Source organism: Mobula hypostoma, chromosome 5, assembly GCF_963921235.1.
Source record: "Mobula hypostoma chromosome 5, sMobHyp1.1, whole genome shotgun sequence".
NCBI classification, from domain to species: Eukaryota; Metazoa; Chordata; class Chondrichthyes; order Myliobatiformes; family Myliobatidae; genus Mobula; species Mobula hypostoma.
Window position 1 is genome coordinate 174,972,320 of NC_086101.1, and position 14,631 is coordinate 174,986,950.

Consider the following 14,631-nt stretch of genomic DNA (forward strand, 5'->3'; position numbering starts at 1 on the left):
AGTAAGGGCTTTGTGCAGTTGGATCACAAAAAAAGGTTGAGAAAAGTAAGATTACAAGATGAGCTCCCAGACTGAAATAAAAGCAGCTGTAATCTTCAAAGTGCATTTGCTATCACAATTGCTATTCGGAATATTTCATTGCTTTGAAAAGGAAGCATACGGGGCAAGCAAAAGAAAAGCTAAATACTTCGATGGGCTCAATATTATTCAACGTGGCATCACGTAACAGGATATAGATTGTGATGCAAGGTGGTGATAAGATGTTTTATCTTCATCAATTCACAAAGAATACAATGGATGAAGTTGTCATGTGGATCAGGTCAGGCAGCGTCTATGGAGGGAAATGAAGTGTCGACATTTCGGAAGGGGGCAAAAGCCGAAATAAAAGAGCAGGAAGAGGAGAGAAGCTGGTGATAGGTGAATCGAGGGTGGGGGGGGGGGAAATAAAGGAAGGCGAGGGAGGGTGGAAAAGAAGAGAAAATTTTAGAAGCTGGGAGATGACTCTAGAGGTCCTCACTATTCCTCTTTTGCACAATTTGCTTATTTATTTTGGTAACCTACTTATGACTTACATAATACTGCTGCCGCAAAGCAATAAAAAAAATCACAATATTTATCAGTGACAATATGCCTGATTTGGTTTCTGATAGAAGGGGAAAGCAAAGGGCTGAAGAAGAAGGAATCTGACTGGAGAGGACAGTAGACCATGGATTATAGAGTAGGAGGTGTAAAACCAGAGGGAGGAAGGTGAAGATGATGGGCAGGTCATGAAAGCAAGGGAAGGGAAAGAGAATGTGTAACGGGGTAACAGGGATAAGGGAAACGGGGGGGGGGGGTCATAGGAAGAGAAAGATTAAGATTCATGCCACCAGATTGGAGACTACTAAAACAGACCTCTCAGCATTTCACCAATTGCCAAGTTGTGAATCATGCTGAGTTCAAAAGTTCAGCTTTGTGAAAAAGCTGATGTAAAGTTGCTTATTGCCTTCTAATAGTAATGGAACTAGCTCTAGTAAACAATCAGTCTTGGTCCATACGTTAAGTCTCACATTTGAACGTGCTCTAGAACTTAGCATGGATGTGTGACTTTCTTCAAAACAATGTTCTTTCTCAATTGTCCACCAGATCATAATTACCTTATCACCATAGTATCAAAGAAAAGTTAAAACACAGTCAGAAACCATTTGCCTATCCTGCCTGGACTAGTGAGAAAGAAAAAAATTCCACCTTCTACCACTCTAGGCTATCACTTTGCAGAGCACGTGCCCTCCTTCCACAGCAGTCATCTTCAGCTTCTGATTGCCTGTCATTTAGCTGCCTGTCCCATTCCAGCACTTGCATGTCAGTCCTTAATCTTCTCTCCTGCCATCATACCCATTAACCCTCCCCTATCACTCTGCATCTATCGCGCCCTTCTCATTCCTAATGTGGCATAATTTGCCTCAGATTTCCTCTCCCTTCACTCTTTTTATATTTCCACCTATCACCTGGCAGATTCACCCCTCCTTCTCATTTCTATGTACTGGCTGTCTCTGTCTACAATTGTCAACTATCCCTTTCTCTCCGCAGTTGCTCCTTAACCCACTAAATTCTTCCAGCGATTTACTATTTCCCTCTCGGTTCCAACATTTGTTGTCATTTGTGAATTGAATTCCTCCTTTTAGTCTGATGCCCCTGCACTGCAGAAATCAACACTGAGTATACATGGAACATTTTGAGTGTGAAGAGGTTTTGTACATTTCTTATTCTTTTCAGGCAGTGAGTTTGACACACCTTATACCCTGAGTGAATACATTCTTCTTCATCTCTTGTCTAATTCACCCACCAATTCGATAAATAAGACCATAAGATATATAGAAGCAGAAGTAGGCCATTCAGCCCATTGAGTCATCTCTGCCATTCTGTCAGGGGCGGATCCAATTCTTCCAGTCATCCCCACTCCTCTGTCTTCTCCCCATACCCCTTGATGACCCGGCTAATCAAGAACCTAACTATTTCTGCGTTAAATGCACCCAAAGACTTGGCCTCCACAGCCGCACGTGGCAACAAATCCCACAGATTTACCACCTTCTGACTAACAGTAATTTCTCCACAACTGTTCTAAGTGGACATCCTTCAATCCTGAAATCATGTCCTCTTGTCCTAGACTCACCTACCATGGGAAGTAACTTTGCCATATCAAATCTGTTCAGGCCTTTTAACATTTGAAATGTTTCTATGAGATCCCCCCTCATTTGTGTCCTTGAGCAAGGCACTTAATCACACATTGCTCTTGTGTCTGTGTGAGGAGTGGCGCCCCACACAGACTTCCAATCTGCGTCTTGTAAGGCATGAAAATGCCTGATACAGGCCTCTCATGGTCTGAGTCGACGTTCGACATTCCCATCCGCCCCCCCCCCATTCTCCTGAACTCCAGGGAATACAGCCCAAGAGCTGCCAGACGTTCCTCATACAGTAACCCTTTCATTCCTCGAATCATTCTGGTGAATCTTCTCTGAACCCTCTCCAATGTCAGTATATCCTTTCTAAAATAAGGATCCCAAAACACACAATATTCCAAGTATGGTCTTACGAGTGCCTTATAGAGCCTCAACATCCCATCCCTGCTCTTATATTCTATACCTCTAGAAATGAATGTCAACATTGCATTCGTCTTCTTCACCACCGACTCAAACTAGGGGTTAACCTTTAGGGCATCCTGGGCATCTCTGCATTTTGAATTCTGTCCCCATCTAAATAATAGTCTGCCCGTTTATTTCTTCCACCAAAGTGCATGACCATAAACTTTCCAACATTGTATTTCATTTGCCACTTCTTTGCCCATTTCCCTAAACTATCTAAGTCTCTCTGGAGGTTCTCTGTTTCCTCAACACTACCTGCTCCTCCACCTATCTTTGTATCATCAGCAAATTTAGCCACAAATCCATTAATCCCATAGTCCATATCTTTGACATACGTCGTAAAAAGCAACGGTCCTAACACTACAACCTGTGGAACTCCACTGGTAACCAGCAGTCAGCCAGAATATGATCCCTTTATTCCTACTCTCTGTTTTCTGTCGATCAGCCAATGCTCCACCCATGCTAGTAACTCCCCTGTAATTTCATGGGCTCTTATCTTGCTAAGCAGCCTCATGTGCGGCACCTTGTCAAAGGCCTTCTGAAAATCTAAGTACACCACATCTACTACATCTCCTTTGACTATCCTGCTTGTAAATTTCCTCAAAAAATTGCAGTAGGTTTGTCAAGCAGGATTTTCCTTTCAGGAAACCATGCTGGCTTTGACCTATCTTGTCATGTGCTTCCAGGTAGTCGTAATGTCATCCCTAACAATCGATTCCAACAAATTCCCAACCACTGATGTCAAGCTATCAGGTCTGTAGTTTCCTTTCTGCTGTCTCCCACCCATCTTAAATAACGGAGTAACATTTGCAATTTTCCAGTCATCCGATACAATGCCAGAATCTATCGATTCTTGAAAGATCATTGTTAATGCCTTTGTAATCTCTCCAGCTACTTCCTTCAGAATCCAAGGGTGCATTCTATCAGGTCCAGGAGATTTATCCACACTCAGACCATTTAGCTTCCTGAGCATCTTCTCAGTCGTAATTTTCACTTCACATACTTCACTTCCCTGACACTCTTGAATGTCCTGTATACTGCAGATGTCTTCCACTGTGAAGACTGATGCAAAATACGCATTCAGTTCCTCTGTCATCTCTGCATCTCTCATTACAATATCTCCAGCGTCATTTTCTATGGGTCCTATATCTACCCTCAATTCTCTTTTACACTTTATATACTTAAAGCTATGCATCTGGTTTTTGACGTTTCTTCTCAGGGAGGTCAGTTGTTTCTATTGATCTATTATGTTTATGCATTTCAATTGAGACTAATATAACATCTCTACTCTTAAATTCAATGCCTCAAATAATAATGAATGCATCTCATATGACTTTTAAACCACTTTCCAGATCTAACCTGTTACCTTTCAGGATCTCCAGGTTCACAATTCAATGCATTTCTCCCCTTGCACACCAGCCAACACCCTGTCATTCACTGTACACTCCTTTGCTTTCATGCATCACCTCAAATCCATTAGCTGGCATTTATTCTGATTAAATTCCATTTTTTGACCGATGGATCAGACCATTTGTATCTGTCTGAAATCTCTTCACTGTCAACAATAAGACCAATTTTTGCATCACTGGCAAACTTCTTTACCATGCTCCCTCCAGTTCATCAATATATATGAATAAATATACATAAAGTAAGGGCCTAATTAATGAACTCTGTGTAATCTCTTCGGTAACAGCTCTACATTGACAAAGACACTTGTTATTTATTACTCCTTTGCATCATAACATGAGGCCTTTTTCTGATTCAATTTCCCACTCTCCCCTGAATTCCATGGACTCTTCCCTTTTTTTGACCAGCTTTGCATGTTGGATCTCAATAAACACATTGTGAAATCCAGGTGGATTATGCCATCTTCATTAACCTTCCTGATAAATTCCTCGAAAATCTCAGTTAAGTTAGTTACACATAACTTTCCCAGACAGTCCTTGATCAACTTGAATCTTTCTGAAGGAATGTTTTGTTGTCCCTTAGAATAAATTCCAATAATGGCGAGGAGGCAGATGTATGTGGTTGAATGGGATCTGGGATCAGCCATGATGGAATAGAGGAGCAGACTCAATGGGCTGAATGGCCTTATTCTTCTCCTACATCTTATGGTCTTATTTTCCCACTACACTGTTACACAAAATTTGCCCTGGTTATTGAGAACCATAGATAGAGTCTTTTTCTCCACAAGGTGGGATACTCGAGGGAAGAAGTTTATGGTGGGAGGGAAGAAATTCAAAGGAGAGTGGAGGGGCAAGTTTTAACAGAGAGTTTGCTGGTTAAATGGAATGAACTTTCAGAGGAGGTGCAGAAGCAGACACAATTACAATGTTTTAAAATACATTTGGACAGGTACTTGGATGGAAAAGGAGTAGAGAGATGTGAACCTAATGTAAACATCATGATTAGCATGGACAAGATGGCTTGAAGGGCCATTTTTGTGCTCCATAGCTGTATAACTCTATGATACTAAGTCTACTTCACAAATGCCCCATTGGTATCCCATCCATCTGTCCAGCTTCTAAATCCAGAATTATCCCAAGCATTATCTTGATGGGCTTGGTACATATACAATTCAGGAATTTTGTGCCCTTTAAACTGCATCCTTGTTAATATTATGGTGAATTATATGCTGAATGAGCAAAACTGAATCATTGTAGATATCCCAGCTGGGAAAAGTAATGCAGAGTGATCCTTCCAGAACCTACCTTCAAGGGCACTGTGAGACAAATTGCAGTTCAAAGCCAGGAATTTAAAGGTAAAATGGGTGAAAATTGGGCGAAGAACAAAATTCTTTTGAACTTTTATGATTTGACCTAGTTATTTGCATATTAATGATTGTGGCTTTTTTTCAATAATTTGGCATGTTACTTCTAATATACATATGCACCACACAATTTTAAACTGTTTACTCGTTTATCAAAAAATTGTGCTCCAAAATGTTCCTCTGGTAGTTATGATCTTTTTTGACCTGATATAAAAATGAACGCTATTGCAGCAACAGATTGTTGTGAGCACGAAGAAGCTAAGATCTTCCCATCTTGCTACAGGTTACAGACAAAAGGCAAAGTGCAAATACTGGAAAGCCTTTGTACTGCAAACATATGACTTCTCTTTCAGTATGAGCATCAGATCTTGAACTGCCTCACTAAATGAGCTGCCACCCATCATTGCAATAGGTCCATCCAATGGAAAAAATCAATTATTTCAGCAGGTTGAAAAATAAGATTAGCAGTGCAGCTGAGGTGAAAGAGATCATTGAACTCTTGAAACTGTCGAAGGCATGATTAGATGTTTTCCTCAGTTTTATGGACTGTGAAAAGGGATAAGAATTCATGTCTTAACATCAGAACAACTGAAAGTGCAGAACAGAGAAAACACAGCCTTAAATGAGCCTGCGATATCAACCTTATCCATCTCTAGCTATCTTACGGCATGAACAAAGCAGATGTGACCACCAATGATGTGCTGGAGTGGCCCCAGGCCCACAGAGTTTGGTACTAATGGAAGGATATAACCAGAAAGAACAGCAGGGAATCCAAACCCTCCAGATTAGAAAAGGTTTCAGCGGCAGAATAGACTAAAGGTCAAACAAAATAATTGAGAAAGGTCACAAAATCTGAAGATAAATAAAAGAACTGTTACCTTACAAGCAATTTGAAATAAATGCACATCACAACAAAAAAGTTTCTCTGAGCTATAACATAATATTTGGATATTCTGAACGATCTCCCCTTGAAATAAAAATGATTTTTCAAGTTAATTGAACCGTACACATGTACGCTGATAAAGAAAATAGCATTCTTACAGAGCCAAGGTTCAAAACACAGTACGTATAATCACAAACAGCACAGGGCACATATAGTTACAATAGCACATACAGTCACAATATAATATTTGCATAATATTCAGTTGCGTGGCCTGAAGATTGATGGTGTATGGGATGTTGGTCCTGGAGCATGTTTCTGTAGTAACTAGTCTGCTGCAGTTCCTCATCTCCCGCAGTTGCAGACAAAGCAATCCAGTTTGTCTTCCAGGGATTGAACACTGAAGAGCAGCACGGATGGGAGAGCTGGCCTGCAGAGGCCAACCCTCAGCCCAGCAGGGATTCCAGCACACTGCTGATTTAATTTGGAGGCCCTAAACACCGTATACAGGCTGGTGGAGTTTTACTCAGTTGATCATTTCTGGACAGGCATCATTTTCCAGACCTCTCATAGCAAACAATGAGTGAAAAAGGAATATTAAATAAAAAGGATACCTGTTCAATTAGTTAAGACCGTTCACATATAATTGGGGGAAGTGGGACCATTGATCTGCTCTGTCATAACTAAAAAAATATCAAATGGAGTTTCATCTACAAGGCAAAACATAGTTCAAAGCATTCTTGCCAAAATCTCTTAAAATATCACAAATCTTTTATCATCTGAGCAATGTTATTAGAACATTGATTAACACATGCCGAATGCTGGAGTAACTTAGCAGATCAGGCAGCATCCATGGAGAGCAATAAACAGTCAACGTTTTGGGCCAGGGAAGGAATGAGAAAGAAACCAGAATAAGAAGGTGGGAGGAGGGGAAAGAGTACCACCTAACACGTGATAGGAGAGGCAGCTGAGGGGGAAGATAGGTGGGTGGTGGTGGGGAGGAGCGTGGAATTCTGTGAGAAGCTGCGTGGTGATAGAGAGAATTGGTAGAGCTACTGGGACTTGATGGTAATCTCTATGGTGAGTCAGCACACTCGATGTTGACATTGGACTTGGACTGGTGACAAGGAGGGAGGGTAGGTATGTCTCTGGGATCATCAGGTGGGCACCCTCCTTCTTTGACGTTTCATTGATAAGCCCACGACGTCTCCAGAGGGCTCAATGGTGCTACCTGGTGTCCCAGATACACCCCCTAATTTCCATACCCTCCTGTCTTCATCTTGCAGCCCAGTTGTTGTCTTTCCTTTTAATCCAAATCCAATTGCTGCTTTCTTCTGCTGTGTTAGACAAGGACTTGATTGCTTGTTGGAGGGGGTGACCCCTCAGCCCCATCTTCTTCAATAGACTGGTTGTAGATGTAGCAACGAATCCCCTGCATCCCACTTCTACAGGGAAAATCTTGGTCTTCCAGCCATTCTGGGCAGCTACAGTTGCCAGTTCAGAGTACTTGGTCTTTTTCCTCTCACAAGCTTCTTCGACACCATCTTCCCATGGTACTGTCAATTCCACAACATATGCCAGCTTGGCTGTTGTGGACCACAGGACCATGTCTGGCCGGAGTGTTGTAGCCGCAATGTCTGGGGGAAACACAAGCTTTTTTTCCCCAAGTCCGCGTCCATTTTCCAATCCCGAGCAACCTGCAGAATGCTTACATCTTTTGATGTTATATGGTGCTCTGGAGGTTGGCCTGCTGGTACAAATCGTGTGATGTGGACATTTCCAGCCGATGTTTGTGGGAGAGCATTTGTGGTGATTCACCTCTGTTCCAAGATTGATGCTAGCTGTCTGAGAACTTGGTTATGCCGCCAAGTGTACTGCCCCTGGGTGAGGCTCGTGGTGCATCCTGTTAAAATGAGTATATGGCTCCTACCCATCATTTTATTCCTCTCCATAGTTACTGCTTGACGTGAGTTCCTTCAGCATTTTGTGTGTGTTCCTCTAGATTTCCAGCATCTGCAGAATCTTTTGTGTTAATGTACAGTATGTTAATTTATTAACATAAAGGCTGTCTGTTGTAAAAATAACATCTGACTTGAGCAACGTTATTAGAATATAGATTAAAGATGTATTCACTCTAATTTTTTACTCTTTCTCTTCGGCAATAGAAAATTCCAATTTCTCTTTTTTCTGCAACCAGAGACTGAAGAAGGATGCAACAATATTGTACAGTGAGCCCAAAGATCATGTAAAAATGAAGAAAGTATAGTGATACAAAGGTATTGGCAGATGGCAAGACTAATAAAACCAAATACATTTGTTATCACGCAGAAGATGAAAACCAGGCAAAATTTCAGCAGACTTTAATTTCCTAGAAACGCAAGGTTAAAATTAAGTCATGCTACCTGGATATTATGATTTATAGCACTTTTCATGTTTCTAATCTTGTAAGTTTAGAATCACACTTCTCATGGCACATCCACATGATGTACTGCTCATAGAGGCAGGCAGATCACACACACTTCATGCACAATATTTTATTCCACTCTGAAGGTGGGATGTATATTTGATGGCTTGTCCCCTTTAAGTGCTTAGAAGCAACAAATGCAAGAAACATAAATATGAAATAGCAGCCTTTCTTTTCCCATTCTTATATGCTGCTGACACTTTGAAGTGTAAAATCTCAAACATAACACATTCACGCTTGGATGAGAGTGATTTTATACTTGGATGTTTGAAGATTTCGAATGAGATTGGAAACATGAGCTGCATAACATCTGAAAGTTCATTATGTAGCAAAAGTCCGTAGTGACAACATAAACGCTCCCTTTTCTTAGCAGCACACACAAAATGCTGGAGGAACTCGGCAGGTCAGGCAGCATCCTTGGAGGGGAAGTTTGGTCAATATTTCAGGTTGAGACCCTTCATCAGGACTCTGAATTATAAACAAGAGAAAAGTCCTCAGATGCTGGAAATCCAAGCAACACACACAAAATATTGGAGGAACTCAGCCGGTCAGGCAGCATCTATAGAGGGTAATTTTGGTCAATGTTTCTGACTGAGACCTTTCATCAGGACACTGAATCATGAGTCCTGATGAAGCATCTGAATCTGAAATGCTGACTGTTTATTCCTTTCCATAGATGCTATCTGACCTGCTGAGTTCCTCCAGCATTTAGTGTATGTTACTCCGGATTTCCAGCATCGGCAGAATCCCTTGTGTTCATGATTTACTCCCTCTTCCTCACAGTACATCATGAATGCAGTTTGTGGCATCCACAGAACTGACTTTAGGACTATGTAGAATATACAACACAGATACTAGACATTTATTTGATCCAGTATACGTGAGCCACCCACCTCTTACTGCATTCCTTCACTGAAATCTATTTGCATAATCCGCTGTTCCTTTCTCCCTCACTGGCTTGTCCAGTATTCCAGTAAATGCACCTATACTTTTCACTTGAAACTCTCCCTTCAAGAGTGAATTCTGCATGTTCATCGTTCCTTGTGTAAAGCAGTTTTGTCTGAATTCCATGCTGATAACTTAATGGCTGCTAGTTTTGTTTCTCCACACAATTAGAAACTTTTGTTTTCAATATCCACTTTATCCAAACCTTTCATAAGGTTAAAGAACTGTATTAGGTCACCCCTCAGTTTTTTTTCAATAGAACAGAGACTCAGTCTGTTCAAACCGTCCTGATATGCATACCCTTACATTTCTGATCCTTGGCTGATACAGGTGACATTTGTGCATGATAATAGAGGTGACATTTCCCTCTACGTCACTCACCAGGCTAATTTGAAAGTTCCTTACACAGCAAAGTTGTAGCACCTTTGAGAAGGACTGTAGCACTTTATGAAAACAATCTACCCACCCTTTTCAAGGACAGTTAGAAGTTGACACTAAATACTGGATGCCAATGGGGGTACTTTTCCTTTCAATGAACCATGCTGTTCTTTAAAGTTCAAAGTAAAATTATTATCAAGGCATGTATATGGCACCATATGCTATTTATTTTCTATCACAATAGAATAAATTGATCCCGGGGGAATAGAATAAAGACATACAATAGAATCAATGAAGTACCACACACAAAGACAGACAAGCAACTACTGTGCAAAGGAAGACAAACTCTGCAAATAAAAAAAGAAAACCCAACAATAATAATAATAATAATAATAATAATAAATAATACTGAAGAACATGAGCTGTTGAGTCCTTGAATGTTCTGAACTTTCATTTCATTGTTCTTCATATGTCTTTTAATCCTACGAGGGGTGATTGATAAGTTCATGGCCTAAGGTAGAAGGAGATAAGTTATTAACTTCAAACTTTCTGCATTTTCACTCAGAGTTGAACTGCATGTACCTATAATGAGAGCAGTATAACTCATCTCCTTCTACCTTAGGTCACGAACTTATCAATCACCCCTGGCATGGACCACCTGAAGGTCCAAGACACTCTTATTTCATGCACGTGCAGTTCAACTCTTTGAGTGATAATGCAGAAAGTTTGAAGTTAATAACTCATCTCCTTCTACCTTAGGTCACGAACTTATCAATCACCCCTGCTGAGGACCACTTCTGCAAAGAAGGGATACGTATGCTCTACGACCGCTGGACTAAGTGCGTACATGTAGGAGGGGACTATGTTGAAAAATAAATGGGCTAGGTTTACTAAAATTGATTCCTTCTACCTCAGGGCATGAACTTATCAATCACCCCTTGTAATTGTCACAGAATTGTAATTATTAAGGTATGTCAGCCCACTCCTCACCTCCTCAAGTTTCAACGCTGATTTTATCTGATCTCTTTGTTCCTTAAGCAAAAACCAGGATTATTATTATTTTTTTGCAGAAGGTAATAGCTGAATAATGTTCTCCTGAACAGCTGGAATGACAACTGGTATTCATAGAATAACCTGATATTGCAATAATCTTGTTATATTTTTGATTTAGCTTCTGAAATTCTGTCAGCTTTGAAAAGATTACTCTAATCCTCACAACCCCAGTGTGAATCATAAATAATACATGCATTTTGGTGGCAATCTGCAATCCCACTGGTGACCTCAGTTGGGTCATTTAAATACTGAATACTGCATTGCCAATGAAATGTGTACTTCTCGGCCACTGAGCTGATGAAAGATTCTGGTACTCCGAAAATTCATTTGGAACTTAACATTGCAGAACGGCAATAATCACGTCACCCACGATATGGAGCCGTGCTGTGTTCAATATGGATGAGCTGATCTTATACTCCTGCTAAAGATTCCTGATACACTTGCTTTGTAATCACCCGCTAGTTGTCATTATGCTGTTAGAACTCACAAGGGCAAGGGTATTCCTCTCCCAGCTTCTCACATTTCTGAATTTGTGGCTTCTCATCAATTCCTTGCTAACCAATCCAGAGTGGCCTCCACTAGATGCAAAATTCCTTCCTCTTCTCAATAGCTCTGATATGCCTCTTGCCAAGTAGTTATGTCACTTCTAATGCTGTCTTTTAAGAGGACAGGTGAAAAATTTGGGAAATATTCACCCTTTAAACTCATGGTGATGATGAATTGTCTCACACCAGCCAGACCAGCAAAGGGTGAAGTTAATTCATATGCTTGCTCTGATTGCCTAGCGGATACAGAAACCTGGTGAAATAATTTGGAATCGCTCAATCAGATGGCTAAGGAACATTCATAAACAACATGTTTTTCCAAAATATGTTCGTGTCAGACATTCCTAATTCCTGAGGATGGCACAGCAGTGTGGCAGTTAGAGTAATGCTATTACAGCACCATGTTCGATTCCTGCCACTGTCTCTGATCCTGACCGCATGGGTTTCCTCCCACATTCCAAAGATATCTGGGTTAGGGTTGGTGAATTGTGGGAATGTGGGCAAGGTACGTTGGCGCCAGAAGGGTAGTGACACTGCATGCTTGGGCTGCCTGGCACAAACATGCAAACGACACTTTCCACTGTATTTTTCGATGTGCATGTGGCAAATAAAGCTAACCTTTTAATCTCATTTCATTAACAGTGAGAGAGCTCAGCCACAGTATTGTAGAAACCAAGGTTAAGTACTTTCAAATGTTCTGCAATACATCTGAAGCTCAACAAGTACAACTACTCACAGGGCTGTTGCAATCTCCCTATCGCTAATTCCACATGAATATTAGTTTGGGTGCTATCTTCAAGGGATATCATGGAAGAGTTTTCCTCTCAAAATCTCCATGTGCTTTTCAACTGAATTTAAGTGGCTTTGATAGAACTTTACTCTGAAAGTATACAAAATTATGAGGAGTACAGATAGGGTAAGTGCAAGCAGGGTTTTTCCATTGAGATTGGGTAAGTCTACAACTAGAGGTCATGAGTTACATGTGAAAAGCAAAATGTTTAATGGATACATGACAAGGATCTTCACTCAGAAGGTGGCGAGAGTGGGGAGTGGTGAATGTGGGTTCAATTTCAACATTTAAGAGAAATTTGGATTGGTACATGGATGGGAGTGGTATGGAGGGCTTTGGTCAAGGTGTAGGTAGAAGGGCCTGTTTCTATGGTGTTTTTGTCTGTGACTCTATGACTCTATTGTCCATCGCTAAAGACCTTTGAAAGTTAATACATGTGTCTGGAATCACACATGGGCCAGAACAGCTCAGGATAGCGCATTTCCTTTCTGAAGGTCCATATTAATCTGAATGGGTTTTATGACAATGCACTAGCTGTGGTTTCCATTCCTTCATTGAAGTATTTTATTTTTTATTCCCAGTTTTTAAGAATTTAATTCTTTGAATTTCAATTCCTGGTTACCATGGAGGGATTAGTGATCCAGAACCTTGGCTGCTTGTCCAGTAATCCAATCCCTCCACGATGGAACTTAAGTATTTGCAGAATGAAGTACTTAGCTAAGACTACCAGAACAGAGTTAAGATTAATGTACAATCCTGATCTGTACTGCTATTGGAAATAGTAAGATGTAAATAGCATTATGGCAGCTAGGATTTAAGTAGATCAGTCAGACCTTGCCCTTTGCTTTTGTAGTGTCCTTACGTTTCAAGGGCTTTGACTTTTGCCTATATAATCTATTAGCAAATAATAATCCAATTAAATTTTATAAGGTAAAATAGCCAATTTTAATTTTTAATTATATTCATATCGGTATTTAAATGTGTAGTGGGTGCAATATTAACACTCCCTAGATACTTCATTGACTATTAAACAATTTGAGGCACAGACCAATGAAAGAAGTTATAGAAATGCAGGCTTATGATACTATTTAATTCACAATACTTGCACTTTGAAAAAAGCTGATTAGACCACACTTGGAGTGTTGTGTTCAGTCAATTCACTTCATTATACGAAGCATGTGGAGGCTTTAGAGATTGAGCAAAAGGGATTTACCAGGATGCAGCCTGGATTAGAGATCATGCCATATGAGGGAAGATTAAGTAAGCTTGGGCTTTTCTTGTTGAAGGAGGATGTGAGGTGACTCAATAAAATTATATATGATAAGAGGCATGGATAGAATGGACAGCCCGCTCCTTTTACCCATGGCTGCAGTGACTAATATGTGAAAGCATAATTACAAGATCTGTGAATCTGCCGGGGTCATCTACTGCATATGGTGCTCCTGATGCAGCCTCTTCTACATCGGTGAAACCCAAGGCAAACTACACGAGCTCTTTGTAGAGCACTTCCATTCCATCCGTAAAAAGCAGACTTTCTTGGTGGCCAACCATTTTAATTCCTATCCCCATTTCCATTTTGTCATGCCCGTCCATGGCCTGCTCTTCTGCCATGATGAGGCCACTCTCAGAGTGGAGGAGCAACATCTCAAATTTCATCTAGATAGCTTCCAAACTGATGCCATGAACAACAATTTCTCCTTCCAGAAATATTTTTCCACCCCTTCCATTTTCTTCTATTCTCTATTCTGGCCTCTTACTTCTTCTCCTCAGCTGCCGATCACCTCCCCTTGGTCCACTTCTTCATTCCCCTTATCCTATAGTCCACTCTCCCCTCCTATCAGAACTCTTCTTCTCCAGTCCTTTGTATTTTCCACCTATCACTGTTTAGCTTCATACTTCATTACCCTTTCTCCACCCACTGGCTTCACCTATCAGTTTCCAGCTCATTCTGCTTCCCCTCCACACAACTTGCTATTCTGGCACCTTACCCTTCCTTTCCAGTCCTGATGAAGTGTCTCACCCTGAAACGCCGACTGTTTAATGTGATGATGCCTGACCTGTTGAATTCCTCCTGCATCTTGAACGTGTTGCTCTGGATTTCTAGCATCTACAGAACCTCTTGTGATTATAAGGCTGGGGTCCTTGATTATGATGGCCTCTTTTCAGAGGAAGCAAGAGTACAGAC

At 40.8% G+C, this 14,631-nt stretch overlaps 1 protein-coding gene across 7 annotated transcripts in view; it reads right to left on the minus strand.

The window, feature by feature from the left end:
• The window catches only part of tenm3 (teneurin transmembrane protein 3), a 2,629,382-nt gene that overhangs the window by 2,560,242 nt on the left and 54,509 nt on the right, over positions 1-14,631 (minus strand). The gene's annotated exons all lie outside the window — the stretch shown is intronic.